Below are 15511 nucleotides of genomic sequence, written 5' to 3'. Positions count from 1 at the left end.
GAGTATCTAGAGCATCGTTCCATTTTGCAGTGAAAGATTTCAACGGAAGAGTGCCCACTCTAAATTGGTGAAATACCTTCCTATCACCTGGTCTTGTGATAGAGTTCCACTAAGCTTCTGCTCTTGTGACCAGCTTATGCTCCATAAAAATGCCAATTAGGGAGCTACTACTCACCCGAGACATAGTTTTCCTACTGGTCATGTCCCAGTAGAGTGCTTTGTACTCATTTTTATTAGGAAACGAGTTCCTTATTGGGTCATCCCACAGGTGGCCAAGGTCCATGTCAAGCAATGTGCCCATAAGCTTTTGCAACCATATGATTTTCGAAGACATGTCTGCTTTCCTAATATACATTACTGCATTGGCATAAAATGCTAGCTCTGGTGTCGTCCACAGCCTTCTCCAGTAGGATAGGGGTCTAAATCCTGTATCCTCATCAAATGGAGTACAACCTAAGTCTAACAGTGGGGACTTGATAGGAGTAGATTGGGGCAGGACGGTTAACGATAGTCAGAACTTGTTTTGTGCAACAACTAGGGGAGATAAGTTATCGAATCCCCAGAGCTCTGCACCATAGATTATGGATGCCCTGATTTTACTATTATACATAGCTAGTGCGGGCCCCACCGGTTTAGTATGTGAAAGTTGGTGTTCTTTTAGTAGAGCTCCTGCTAGCTGATTATACCTGAAGACTAGCAAATCCAATTGGGGTTTCCAGTTCATCCTCCTACCCATAGTTACTCCTAGGTAGGTAAAGGTATCAGTTTGTTCCAAAGGTGCATTATTCATTACCACTCTTCCCTTTATTGTTATGTGTTTATGCCTCACCATGAACTTTGTTGTCTCTACATTGATTACCAGCTCATGGTTGTTGCAGAAAACAGTAAATCTGTCTAGGGCACGTTGCAGACCAGATTGTGTTTTGGACAAGGTTAGAGTATCTTCTGCAAACATTAGAAGTGGAACCCTAGATCCGGCAAGTGTTGGAGCATCAGATGGAAAATTGGTGTAGTAAGAGATTACCTTATTTATAAATAGGGAGAATAGGGTAGGGGCTAGAACACACCCTTGTCGCACTCCCCTATTAACTGGGAAATGATCAGTTAATTCGCCCTGTTGTCCCCACCTTACTTGTGCATAATTTGCTTTATGCAATTTAAGGATAAAGCATAAAAGCTCAGATGGTATCCGGGCCTTCTTTAGGGAATCCCATAGCTTATGATGAGGCACTAAATCAAATGCTGATTTTAAGTCAACAAATGCAGCATATAGGGTCCCCCCCAGATAGGATCACAGTACTCCGATAGATCATCATAAATCTAAAGACTTGGTCAATGGTGGTGACATGTAGTCGGAAACCCGCTTGATAGGTAGACAGTACCTTCTGGTCAATTATCCATTCGTTGACTCTACCTAGCACAAGGCTAGGCACGTTTTTTGCAAGGTGTCAATTAGGCTTATCGGACTATAATTGCTTGGACTAGCGCGGTCCCCTTTTTTATATATTGGGATAATTTCCGCCCCACGCCAAGTTTCGGGAATTGGAGCACCTCTGGCCAAGGTGTTTATGATAATATTAATGTATTTGATCCAGTTCTTCCTGTCATGTTTGTATATATCGGCCGGGATGCAGTCCGGACCAGGGGCCCAATCTGCTGGGACACCGTCTAAAACTCTTTCTATCTCTCCTATATCAAAAGTTAGAACAACGTCAGAAAAAAACTCTGGATAATCGATTAGGGCACTTGTCAGGGAGGCAAATTGGGCCTGATACTGCGAGACCCAAAGTTCAGGTGGAACGTTATTACCTGGTATATTCTCTGATTCCCCGTTGCCCTATTTGACCAAATGCCAACATTTAAGCCAGTTCTTCCCATTGCTAGCATTAGTTAGTAGATGTTATGTATGTCTGTAATGTGGACTAAACATATGTAATGTGAACTAAAAATATGATTACCTTGGCTTATGACTTCAATCCCTTTGCTTTTGTAAGTGACCTGCATAAAGCATGTGTAGTATGTGAGTGAGAAGGTCCCTGAATTTAAGAAAACATGCAGTAACTGACCCAGTAATATAGGGACTAGCATATCATCCCAATCTTAAAACTGTTACACATAATCACTGTTAACTAAACTAGTGATACCACCAATAATAGTAATGAACCCAGTACTACCAGCCCTTTGTACTGACAAGCCTCTAATGGGCCCCAGAAGTGTTTTTAATTTATAGATTTCTACATCATTATTATTTCTGAGAAGAAATTAAAGCCCAAATCGTGAATTAATTTATTAATTTCAATCAGAACTCCATAATGCATTAGATAGTTGAGGAGAGGCCCAAATGGACTGTTGTTCCTATATAGCACTATGTTAAATCCAAGTAGATCAAAATTATTAGATTCAGTGAAACATAAATATAATTTAGGGAGTAGCGGGGAGTAAGCTGCAACTACCAGCAGCAGAATTTCTATTCTAATAGATTATTTCCGCAACATTCCATGATTGAAATTGTATTGTATTGTAATTGCATTTGTATAGTGCTACCCCTGCTACCCCTGATGAAGCGTCAAAGCGCTTTTTTGGCGAGTAGCATGCTACTCCAGAACCCATAAAGCGTTAGTGGTAAATTTGTATAGTAAAATATGCAAGTAATTTGAGTTGTGTATATTAGTCAGTTAATTTAATTGAGAAGGCTAGTGGCGTGATAGAAGAGGGAAAAATATTTGCATTTATATAGAGCTTGTTACCCCTGTTTGTTTAAACTATATGTTAATTAATGTTATTTGTTTTTTTATTGTTATTTCAATTGTTATTGTCATTTGTTTGTTTACATGTGCAATAATATATTTTTTATTTTATTTTTGTTTGTGGAGTTTATTGGGAGGGTTGGGTAGCTAGGCTTTTAAATAAAATGTAGATTCCATAATGAACATATATTTATTGTAGATTATTTAAAATCATTGCAACGAAATTTAAATTAACACACTCTTTTTTTTATACTACATGACATCAATAAATAGTGGAAACAATGTAATTGAAGTCTAGACAAATAACAGAACATGATTACATGTCTACACTGCCGAAAAATGAAAAGGTAAAAAGTATATGTCAATCGTGCGATAACGTTTTATAAAACTGTTTGTAAAAATTGAAACACAAATGAGCTGAGTAATATTTGCAGCGTTCCGGTAGTGCTGCAAACCGTAGAAACAGATGGATATCACGTTAGATATGAAAACCTGTTTAGCTAGCCGCTTTTATTTCCGGACAGCAGTAGAGCAGATGCAAAAGTCCTTTGCACTTGTAATTGCAGAGTTTACAACTTTTTCTTAAATTGGTTGATGGTGCCAAGATACTCTAAAATGACTACTCCAGAAGAATATAAAATGCACTCAAATTATGCTCGGTCGACAAGATATGCTAAGATCTTCACACAAATAAAATTGCTTTTTTGATGAATCATATGAAGCTACCTGCCAGTCGACATTCTTGGACTGTTGAAAGCTGGCACAATCTGCCGCTTGCAAGAGGAGTTTCAGTTGCAAGTTCATCGTGGCCTAAAAAAACAAAAACATTTGGATGGATTATCAGCCCAAATTGTTTCTGCTTTCAGATCTCTTTAGCCAGTACCAAATATTTTGACTATGGATTTGGAAATAGATAATTCTTGTGAATAACTGAGTATAAAACCTGTACAGCCTTCAATTCAATGAGTCCCGTTTTTAGGTCTCGCGCCTGCGATGCATATGGCGAAGCCATATGCCATCGCGCAGGCGCGATACTATTGCTGCCGGGTCTGCTTCCCAGGAGACAGGAGATGTCACGCGCACGCTCAGGAAAGCGATCGGCGCCGGACGCGCGCGCGCGTTCCCAATCTCCTGTCTCTGATAATTCTGGCAATTTTAATGTGATGATTATCTTTTTTATGTAGTTCCTTTTGGGCATCAAAGCACATCAAGGATCTTTTAATAATATAGAGGCACAGAATAAGCAGTAGTGCGTCAAATGCAGACAGATGCATCAAACAAAGTGCACTGTATAACAGAAGCTGTGATCGGGATTCGAGATGAGCTCATGAGCCCTTGACTACAGTAACCCGCGTCCAATTTACCAGGAATCATGTGTGTTGTGACCTTTGGGGCTCCTAATGTGTCGGGCCATTCCTGCTCGCAGAGAGCCACACGTACGGAATCACTTTTCTTAAGCTTGTCATTCGGTTCCCTGTCTGAGTGGGAGCCCTGCAGTTGTAAGTATGCGTGTAGTGGACCATGGCAGGTTCCATTGCCTTAAAAATAAAAAATAAACCAAAACTGAGCCAGGTGAATCCAGGCTTCCCTCCATCCCTTTTAGATGGATATTGCAACACACCAACTCCACAAAAAATGTCGGAGTCTTCACGGTGTCACAGCCCCCCTGGCTGTACGTGTGCTCACATGCGTTTTGCACACCCAAGACGGATGGGCCCCCCTCCACTGGCACATTTATATGTACTGTGTTCACAAAGGCATGTTGACCCTTGATCATCTTGAATAAAGTGCATATTTCTATGTACACCGCACACACGTTTTGACTTGTTACAATGGTTTAAGGAAGTCCAGCTTGCACCTCAGTTTTTCTTCGGTTTGTAAACTCTGCTAGTTGTACAAATACAATAATCATTTAAAAACTCATTACTTATCCATAGTAGTGTAACGTGCCAATTGGCAGTTAAAGGAAGAGTCCCAGCACGTAGAAATAACCTAGGGTGGTGTTCTCCAGAATGTTTGATTTTGTGTATGTTTGCCAGACAGAGGCGTGTTTTGTCTTTGCCAGCGTGCATTGAGGGTCCCTGCTGCAACACACACATATGCAAATTAGCCATGCAGCGGCTCACAGCTGTCCTCTCAGAATCCAAGTGTTAACGATAAATGTTGCGTAACCGAGCTTTTACGTTGGAAGAGCAAAAGCTACCGATGAGTGGGCGAAAAGGACTACATTTGTATTTCAGGTTGTGTTGATGTGAGTGTACGTTTCATGCGATTCGGTTTAAAGTGAGCAGACAGAAGAATGTGCCTTTGTTTGAGAACAGTCCTGATAATGAAATCCTTCATGCATGACTGTTTGAAATAAAAAATAACATGTATTCACCAGAATGTAATACACGCTTGCAAGTCTACAGGCCTAGAAGCAGAACATACACCGCCCTGTGGTTTCCCACACGCACTGTCTGACTGAGTAGGTAGGTGTGTTTCTTTTTTTTTGTTCAGTAAGTTTTTATTGAATTTTAAGTAAGGAGAAGTACATAAAGACATACAAAAAATTGAAGAAATTCATTAAAATACAAAGAAGCAAAAAGAATAATCATAAATATACAGTCATCAATAAAATTGATTGTAAGGAAAAATTTGTCAGTTAAAGGAAAACATAAGAAGGGAAAAGGAGGGGAAGGGAAGGGAAGGAAGAAGGGAAAGGGAAATATACATTTCATAGCATAAATACTTAAATAAGTAGAGTTACCAATACTACATGAGCAATAAAACAACAATATTTATAACTGTACATATGAATCTATAGGAGACCAGAAAGATTGAAAAGTCGATGAATTATGACGAACACCTTGTAATGACAATTGTGCACCTCTTCTTGTAAAGATAATCCAGGACCACCAAGCATGGACTGAAAGGGAAGAAGCATCCTTCCAACAAAAAGTGATGGATTTTAACGCAGCCGATACCAGAAAATTAAATAACTTTGCTTCAATATCATCAAGTGGTACACTCAAAACAACAGATTTACATATAACTAAATTATAAGAGAGCAAATCAGAAATAGGTAAAATCTTCTGTATCACATTCCATACTTCAGACCAAAATTTCGAAATAGTCGGACAATCAAATAACATATGACGTAAGGAACCAGGATGTAAATTGCAATGCCAGCATAGATTAGATGGTAATAAATGAGCTTTAAATAAACGCAATGGTGTCCATAAAGAATTAAATAAAATATAAGCATTAGTTTGATAAATAGATACAGGTAAACATCCAGAAATAGAAAGGGACCATATTAATGACCAGGAATCATTTGGCAATGATAACGATAACTCATTATTCCAAAAAGTAGTAATTGTATCAACATTGGAACCTAAGGATACGGTGAGTTTTTTATAGAATACAGACACCGCTTTAGAAGATAAAGTAACAGTGTTAACATAAAGCATAAAATCAGCTGTCATTTTGGAAGGAATGCCATTGGGGAAGGAATCTAAAATAGAATTACAGAGATATTGATATTTTGACAGATCCGATAAAGGCAGATTAAATTTCGATTGGAGTTGAATAAATGGAATAAACTCATCATCCATGTAAACATCTCCAAGATAAAAAATACCTGTAGCAATCCAGGAAGACCAAAAGGAAATATTCCTATTTAATTTTATCAAGGCACTATGCCATAAGGACAAATGTACTGTAGAAAGTAAGGGGGATTCAAAATTGGAATCTAAATCATTAAAAATTAATCTTGATGATTTAATTATGGAAGAAGAATGTACAATTTTAGATACGGGAGACATGGTTAACAGGGATAATAAAGGAAAAGGTTTAACAAGGGATGTCTCAATATGAAACCAAATAGGGGGAGTAAGCATAGGAGATATATTAAACCATAACGAACTCTGTTTAAGGATAAACGCTTTATGATACAAAAGGAAATCAGGTAGGGCAAAACCAATATGACCTTTAGGGATTTTTAATTTTTTATAAGCAATACGGGGAGGCTTGTTATTCCATAAAAATTTCGATAAAAGTTTGTCAACATCTTTATAAAATTTGAGTGGAAATTCAGTCGGAATCATTGCAAGAGAATAAAATAATTTAGGGGCAATAGTCATTTTAATAGATTCCATTCTCCCCCACCAAGAAAGATGAAGGGAGGACCATTTGGATGTTTTTTGCTTAATATATTCTAGAAGGAAATCACAATTTAATTTTAAAGTAGCGTGAAGGGATGATGAAAATAATATTCCTAGGTATTTCAATTTGCTCTTTTGCCAAACTATATCTGGTGAAGGTAGCATATCGGGAGTACATAACATATTTAGTGGAAAAAATTCAGTTTTAGTAACATTTAACTTATAACCTGACACAGTAGAATACTTAGAAATATTATCAAGCAAAAAAGGAACAGAGGAAACAGGATTACTGATAAATAATAACACATCATCAGCATATGCTAAAGTTTTAACAGTAATATCATTGATATTAATGCCTTGAATGCTATCACATTTTCGAATGCAATTAAGAAATGGCTCTATACCAAGTAAAAACAAAAGAGGGGAGAGGGGACAATCTTGACGAGTTCCTCTGAAAAGAGAAATTTGGGTAGTAATCTGGCCATTAATAAATAATCGAGCTGTGGGAGCATAGTATAAAGCAGAAATCATACGAATAAATGAGGGGCCAAAATTAAAAGATAACAAAGTTTTAAATAGAAATTGCCAATGGATTTTATCAAAAGCTTTTTCAGCATCTAATGCCATAACACCAGCAGGACTAAGATGAGTGGGGCTTTGCTCAATAACATGCAATAACGTTCTCGTATTATTAGCAGAATATCTATTTTTCATAAAACCAGATTGGTCAGGGTGAATAATTGAGTGAAGGATAGGGGCTAACCTGGAAGCGATAATTTTAGCATATAGTTTACAATCTTGATTAATTAATGAAATGGGCCGATAATTAGCAACAAGGGTAGGATCTTTATCAGGTTTGGGAAGTACAACAATTAAGGCCTCAGAGAAAGAACCTGAAATGGTACCTGATGAGGAAAAATGAAAAAAAATCTGGTGCAAAAAAGGTAAAAGATGATGTTGAAACTCTTTATAAAATTCGGCAGGGATACCATCAGGACCAGGGGATTTTTTCTTTGGAAGTGATTTAATGGCCGAGAAAATTTCTTCATTAGTGATGGGTAAATCTAACTTAGTTTTATCAGAGGCCGAAATGTGAGGTAAATCAGAGTGTTGTAAAAAGGAATCAATTAAAGAATCATCACAAGGATCTGGTTTATTATATAAAGTGGAATAAAAATTCAAAAACTCATTAGCAATCTCATTATGGGAAAAAGCAATTTTACCCTGAGGGCATTTGATAGAAGTGATCTGAGTTTTGTCTCGTTTAATACGTAAATAATTAGCCAAAAGTCTACCAGACTTATTGGCGTTAAAACAAAATTTAGCATTGGATTTAGAGAGTTGTATCCCTGCTCTAGTGCTGAGAATAGCATTGAACTCATACCTTAGCTTTTGCAATTTTATTTTATATTGGGGATCATTAGACGTTATAAATAAACGCTCAAAATGAGCTATTTGCTTCTCTAAAGATTTAACCTGTGAGTTAAACTTCTTATTTTCATGAGCCATGATAGAGATAGTGGTGCCCCTAATATAGGCTTTAAATGCATCCCATCGGGTGGTAATAGAGGTAGCACCTTCTGAATTGAAAGTGAAATAATCCTGAATAGCCTGAAGAATTTTGGGTTTATGAGTGTCATTAAGGACAATGTCGGAATTCATACGCCATCTGGACTGCTTAGTAAATGAAGAGGAAACATTTAAAACAAAAGAAATCATAGCGTGGTCTGAAATGTCGATGGTACCAATGGTAGGGTCATTTGCAAATTCAATAAGGGAAGGGGAAAGGAAAAAATAGTCTATTCTGGAATGGGAATTATGAGGATTGGAGAAAAAAGAAAATTCTTTACCAGTTGGGTGGTGTAATCGCCAAATGTCAGCTAACTTGGTGGTTTGAAGAAAAGTCTTAAAGGCATGAAAGGTCCTGGACGGTCGAAACCGAGATGTAGACATTCTGTCCAATAAGGGATCCACAAAAATATTGAAATCACCACCAAAAATCAGTGGAGCATTTCCCAACTTTAAAACTTCAGACGTAACAGTGGACCAAAAAACAGGATCCTCTGACGTAGGGCCATAAACATTAATCAAAAAGAAAACAGAGTCATGAATTTTAACTTTGGCTATAATATATCTACCATCAGAGTCTGAGATCTTATGCAAGAGCTGACAATGCAACCTTTTGGCAAAGAAAATAGCGACCCCATTCTTTTTACCTGCAGCAGGTGAAGAGACAATAGAGTCCACCCATTTTTTGTTCATATAACTTAAAACTTTATCATCAACATGTGTCTCTTGGACAAAACAGATGTCAGCCCTAGAATTACCTAAGTAATCTAAAATTTTTAAACGTTTTACTGGATGTCGCAAACCTTTTACATTAAGAGAAACAAATTTAAGATTATGAACATTAGCCATTAGGATAGAAGAGAAGGAAAATAAGGGAATAGGAACAAGAAGAGAACAGGATAAGACAGATTAAGAGAGTAACTCTGATCGAAAAATAGGAAATGGAGAAACAAAAAAGAGAGAGTAAGGCACAAACAGACAACATAAATAAAGACAAGGAAACGCACACCCGTTCCTCAAGCATGGCCAGTTACCGTTGGAGCCCATAAAGAAATTTAGTTATAAACTTGCCAAAAGAATTCAGCGAGATGCAGTCAAGAATTAGGGTCTTGTGTATCCATTGATGGAGGAACCTGCTGCTCAAGGAAAAGACGAAGATCTTCTGGACGTTGAAAAGATTTATAGATATTGTCTTTCCAGACTCGCATTGTAGAGGGATCAAATAGTCCATATTTGAAGCCAAGGCTCCTCAGTTGTGGACGAAGAGAAGAGAATTCTTTACGAATAGCCACAGTTTCCTTAGCAAAATCCTGATGGATGAAGATTTTGGTTCCATTCACCAGCAATGATGGTATTTCACGAACAGCTTTCCGAATAAGAACCAGATGATGATGACGCAGGACCTTAAATATCATCTGCCTTGGCTTTGAATGACGAGGATTACGATGTGACGGAACTCTATGAGCCTTATCAATTTCAAATTTTTCTGCAAATTTAATATTCAAGAGACCAGGCAAAAGAGATTCAAGATAAAGTCGACAATTGGTCCCTTCGATTTCTTCAGGCAAATTAAAGATGCGCAGATTGTATTGCCTATTACGATTCTCCAAGTCCAACAGCTGAGAATGCATTGGAATAATTCTTGCCATTAAAGGTGTGAAAGCATCCAACTTATTCTTATTATCTTGGATTTTAATGGTATTATCTGACACCTTCATGGACATAGAAGCCATATCTTTACGAACATTTTTAACTTCTGAGGCAATGGAGTCAGTATTTAAACGCAAGGCTTTAATTTCCTCCAAAATCAGAGCCAAAGAAGGTTCCGAGGATTCCACCACTTTAGATTTTGTTGGAGGAGGGGAAACCTGCTGCTTCCTTTTATTTGTGGGAGGATTTTTTGAATCCATTTTGAGGAGAAAAAAAATATTCCTGAATATGAATAAAATATACTTGAGACAAAATTACCTCAAAAAGTGAGGAAAATTGTTGTAAATATGGACCAGTGCAGCATAAAAACACTGAAAAACCCAGGTGCAGCAGCTAAACAGAGCTGTAGGCGGAGCTAGGCCCAAGCCAGCCTCTTTCTTAATTAACTCTCCGCCCCCAGGCTCACAATCTCGGCAGGACCTCGAAGAGCAGTATGGAGCAGGAGCATGGGAGGTGAGGAGAAAACCACCGTCGACCAAAATCGCCAGAAAAAGAACTTACAGGTGAGGAGAGGCTTCAGGAGGCAAGCACCGGTATTTTCGCTGGGTTTTATGCAGGTATTCGTCGTAAAAATGAGCTAAAAGCTCCTAGGAATCACGGAGCTCCGGTGGCGGCGGCCATCTTGGTTGACGCGCTCGCGCGTCCCCAGGTAGGTGTGTTTCTGATGAATTTATTACGGTGTGTGTTTTTCAAATAGTGTGCGCAAAGGTGCACAGTTGATATGCAAAGCGCAGTCACATACAAAAGCCGATAATGCTTCGGCTGGTGTAATATTCTGTGTGTGCAGCGCAGCAACCGTCCTACGGCTCGTTACTAAGGAATGGCGGTCCGTGCCGTTCCAAGTTGACAAACTGTGCTCTTCAGGGCTGCATGTGAGCGTGAACCAAGGACCCAGTTCAGCTGTAGGATTTTCTATCGTGCTAACTGTGAGCATTTAAAGACCAGAAGCGAGCAAAGAGAGATGGTATTAGAATGGGACTTTTTGTCGGAAGAGCACACACTTATAACTGCCAGTGTCTTTGGATACAGTGAAGTGGGCATAACAGGGGAGCAGCCTTAGGCAGTGGTGATCTGTTACAGGGCATGGCTGGGCTAAGGTGGTGAGGGGGGGGGGAATGCCAAGACGAGTGGGTAGCCCACCGCTGTAGGCAGTATGTCTTGTCAGCACTGTGACTATTCATCTGATGTGGTGGGAAAGAACGAGGTCAGGAAGCCAAAAAAAGGACTCTCTCAGTGCTTAGTATGAGCTGTTGGTTGCAGATTTGGGGACCAGCACTTATTTTTCCTCATCAGACTTTGACCCAGAGCAAAAGTGGTCGAACAACATGAAGAGAAAGAGAAAAACTGAATATAATGTCAGGAAGGTAGAAAACAGGACCCTGCAGGACTGAGATAAAAGGACAGGGAGTGTCTGGTGGTGTATGAAAGAGCCATGGGGTGGAATCAAGATTACTCACCCTTGGTATTAATTGCTCCTGACCTCAATAGCCCTAGCTGCGGGCTTATGACCAAAAGTTTGGGCTCGGTACTTATACTTTCACAAATACTGTGCCCTTTGCAAGGCTGGCCTGTGAGCAGTTTGGGGAGGTAATCAAACAACAAGGAGCTAAAAGGATGAATGTTTGCTCTCTTGACTATCCATTCCTGGTGCATCTGGTTATGCAAGTGTGGATGGGAGGCAGCAAGAAACATCTTGCACCCTTCTTCCCACCTGGGTTTGACGAATGACATCAGACTCTCTTTTCCTGCCTCACCAATGCACAGCTACATGCGACCAGGGTGTGTTTCTGCTATTTGTTGTCATTCTTAATATTTTATGATTACGTTTTTGTTTCCTCGGGCTGTCACCATCGGTATACTTTTATTTCGGCATTTTTTCTTTACTCACAGGGACACATTAACCCAATTATGCATGATTAAGATCTTGCAAGTCACCAAAGAGTACCCAGACCTACAGATATCCTGATTTTTTTAATAAAACTATAGAGTTTTGTATCATCTAATTCCTGTAGCACTGCTCCCTCCTCCATCTGAAACATACTTGCTTCCCTAATTCGCTCCAGTTTCAACAAACATTGGCAAAACATTGGTCTGACTGCCGGACTTCTGGCTTTTTAAAAGTTTGTTTTTGGTCAAGGTTTTTGCAAAATGTTGTCAAGGAAAGTTGCTAGACCATTATAAATTTTAAAGAAAACAAATTACTAAATGCCAAACTATTTTTTGGGTCTCAAAAAGTACACATTGCCTTTGTAGTCCCTGAAACTTGAGGGAATTACTTTATGTATGGACGACCTCCTTGTGAAATAGCAGAATGCCATTACTCGTAGTGAAGCTAGCCAATGGCTGAAATTGGCTGACTGTTTGCCCCAAGTTGTGTGTTTTTATTGGGTGGAAGAAAGACGTGAAGAGACCAATGAATGAAGTGGGCTGACTGATAGCCCCACACATACATACGTTATATGTCTAATTTTAGCACATTCAGAAGGTCCTGGCTAATGCCTGATATAAAAATTGCTAGCAATCTGCACCCCCTAGTGTTAAATAAACCAGTGTTGTGCCCCTTACCCAGAGCATGATTTCTGTTTTGCAATCTGTCCAACACATTCCAGGTGTTTTGTGTCATCTCGCCATGCTAATTTAAAACTTAACCTGTGCCCCTTCCCTCCTATCGCACCAGGAACACTGCTTTTCAAATTTAACCCCAAACTGTATTCTGTCCATCTACTGCCCACCCCTCTGTATCAGACTTTGTCCATACCCAAGCCAGGTAGTTGTTGGGGCTGGACTGGTTGTAGCAGGCACCAGGCTTTGTCCAGGTGGCCTTGAAGGGTGTGGGCCGGTTTTTGAGTGGTGTGGGCCGGTTTTGCTACTGGGTGCCGGTTTTGCAGCAGTGCTTTTTAGGTCTCGTGCCTGCGATGCATATGGCGAAGCCATATGCCATCGCGCAGGCGCGATACTATTGTTGCCGGGTCTGCTTCCCAGGAGACAGGAGATGTCACGCGCACGCTCAGGAAAGCGATCGGCGCCGGCCGCGCGCGCGCGTTCCCAATCTCCTGTCTCTCTGGGAAGCACACAAGCAAGCCCAGCAATCCCCGCCAAGGCACCACGAGTGAACGCAGTAAGAGTTGTGCAGCCCGCATTACTATGCGCCCCCTCTTCAGCGCCACTCTAAACACGTTTTTGCAGGTTGTGTCCTGTGAAAGCTCCTGCAGCAGGCAGGCAGGCTGCGGGAAACCTGAGCTCGGGCAGTAACAGCAGAACAATGCTGGCTGCAGGCAGCCACGACTCTCCCCTCCTCTCGGTTGCTTACACGGACCAACTTAACCGGGGAGTTAGGTGTCCAGACTCTGCACGTGGCACGGTCGGGGTGATCTGCGAGAGTCCTGGCCCCTGGAGGATCCCTGCCCCTTCCCTGCTTCAGAGCCTTCAGTCTGCCAGGCTGGCACGAGTAAGTATACATTTTCGTTAGCACAGTCTCTGCTTGATGGATGTCTTCATTTTATAGGCACCCGCTCTTGTCATCCTCCGTGCTTTCACCCCAAGAGCAGTGTGCGGCTAGCTCGGCTCGAAGTGCTGAGCACTCACTGCCTGGTCTCGTCAGCTCCATTGGTTTTACCCCAAGATCAGCGGCGAGCTCCACCCTGCTCTCACAGCTGTGAAAATTAAAAGTCTTGTGTTTTTTTTGCAGAGCGAAGTTATTTTTCAACAACCAGCTGTTCCTAATGGCCCCTTGGGTCAAACGTTTGTATTTCTCGTTTGGCCCATCTTAGCTCACTGCTCAACCCGGTAAAAACCAATAGGGAAAACAAACAATCTTTTCTGTGGCAAACCCTCCCTTGAGATCATGGAAAAATAGGCAGCTGTAAATATTGCACGGTTAATGGCTGTTGGTGTCTGGGAGGTTAAATATGTGTTGGGTTTAAAACCAGTGGCTTTCAGTGTTTACGGACAGGTGGCTTTGTTACTGCCACCAGCACGTGCCTATTTCAATGAGGGCGACAGGCTCTGTTATTGTTAATAGTCTGGGAAGTAAACTTTCAGCGGACATCCCACTCGACACGCACATTGTTGTCAATGTATGGCGGGACTTTAAGTAATTAAAAGCACCACCACATCCACCACAACCACCACATCCACCACCACCACCACATCCACCACCACATCCACTACATCCAACACCACCACATTCACCACCACATTCACCACCACATCCACCACCACATTCACCACATCCACCACCACATCCACCACCACATCCACCACAGCCACCACCACATCCACCACCACCACCACATACACCACCACCACGTCCACCACCACCACGTCCACCACCACCACGTCCACCACCACCACGTCCACCACCACCACATCCACCACCCCCACATCCACCACCACATCCACCACCACATCCACCTCCACCCCCACATCCACTACATCCACCACCACCACATCCAACACCATCACCACATCCACCACCACCATATCCACCACATCTACCACATCCACCACATCCACCACATCCACTACATCCATCACATCCACTACCACATCCACCACCACCACATCTACCACCACCACATCCACCACATCCACCACCACCACCACATCCACCACCATCACCACATCCACCACCACCACCACATCCACCACTACCACATCCACCACTACCACATCCACCACTACCACATCCACCACTACCACATCCACCACTACCACATCCACCACTACCACATCCACCACCACCACATCCACCACATCCACATCCATCACCACCACATCCACCACCACCACATCCACCACCACCACATCCACCACATCCACATCCATCACCACCACATCCACCACCACCACATCCACCCCCACCACATCCACCACATCAACCACCACACCCACCACCACCACATCCACTACCACCACCACCACATCCACCACCACATCATCCACCACCAACAGATCCAACACCCCCACATCCACCAGATCCACTTCCACCACATCTATGTGTGTGTGTGTGCTCTTTGTGTGGCTCTGTGTGTGTGTGTGTGTGGTTGCACATGCAATAGGTCTCACATTTGCGAGAGATTAAGCTATTAGCATTATAAATGACAATGCCATTTATTTATCTGTTTTCAAAACAAACACATACATAAAAAAATTGTCATTTACAATGCCAATAGCTCTAACTTTTGCAAAGGCGAGACCGTTGCATTGTAAATGCTTGTTCATTTTAAGTTGGTCACATATGCTTTTACACTGCAGAACTAGTTTAAAGCAATCAAATTCTAATCGAATTTGTGACCTTTGAGTGCTTCGAGGCAGATGAAAGATCATTTTGTATGCCTT

This window comes from Lissotriton vulgaris, chromosome 8 (assembly GCF_964263255.1).
Source record: "Lissotriton vulgaris chromosome 8, aLisVul1.2, whole genome shotgun sequence".
Classification (NCBI taxonomy): Eukaryota; Metazoa; Chordata; class Amphibia; order Caudata; family Salamandridae; genus Lissotriton; species Lissotriton vulgaris.
The sequence above is the reverse complement of the archived record's forward strand: the minus strand, read 5'-3'. Positions refer to the sequence as shown.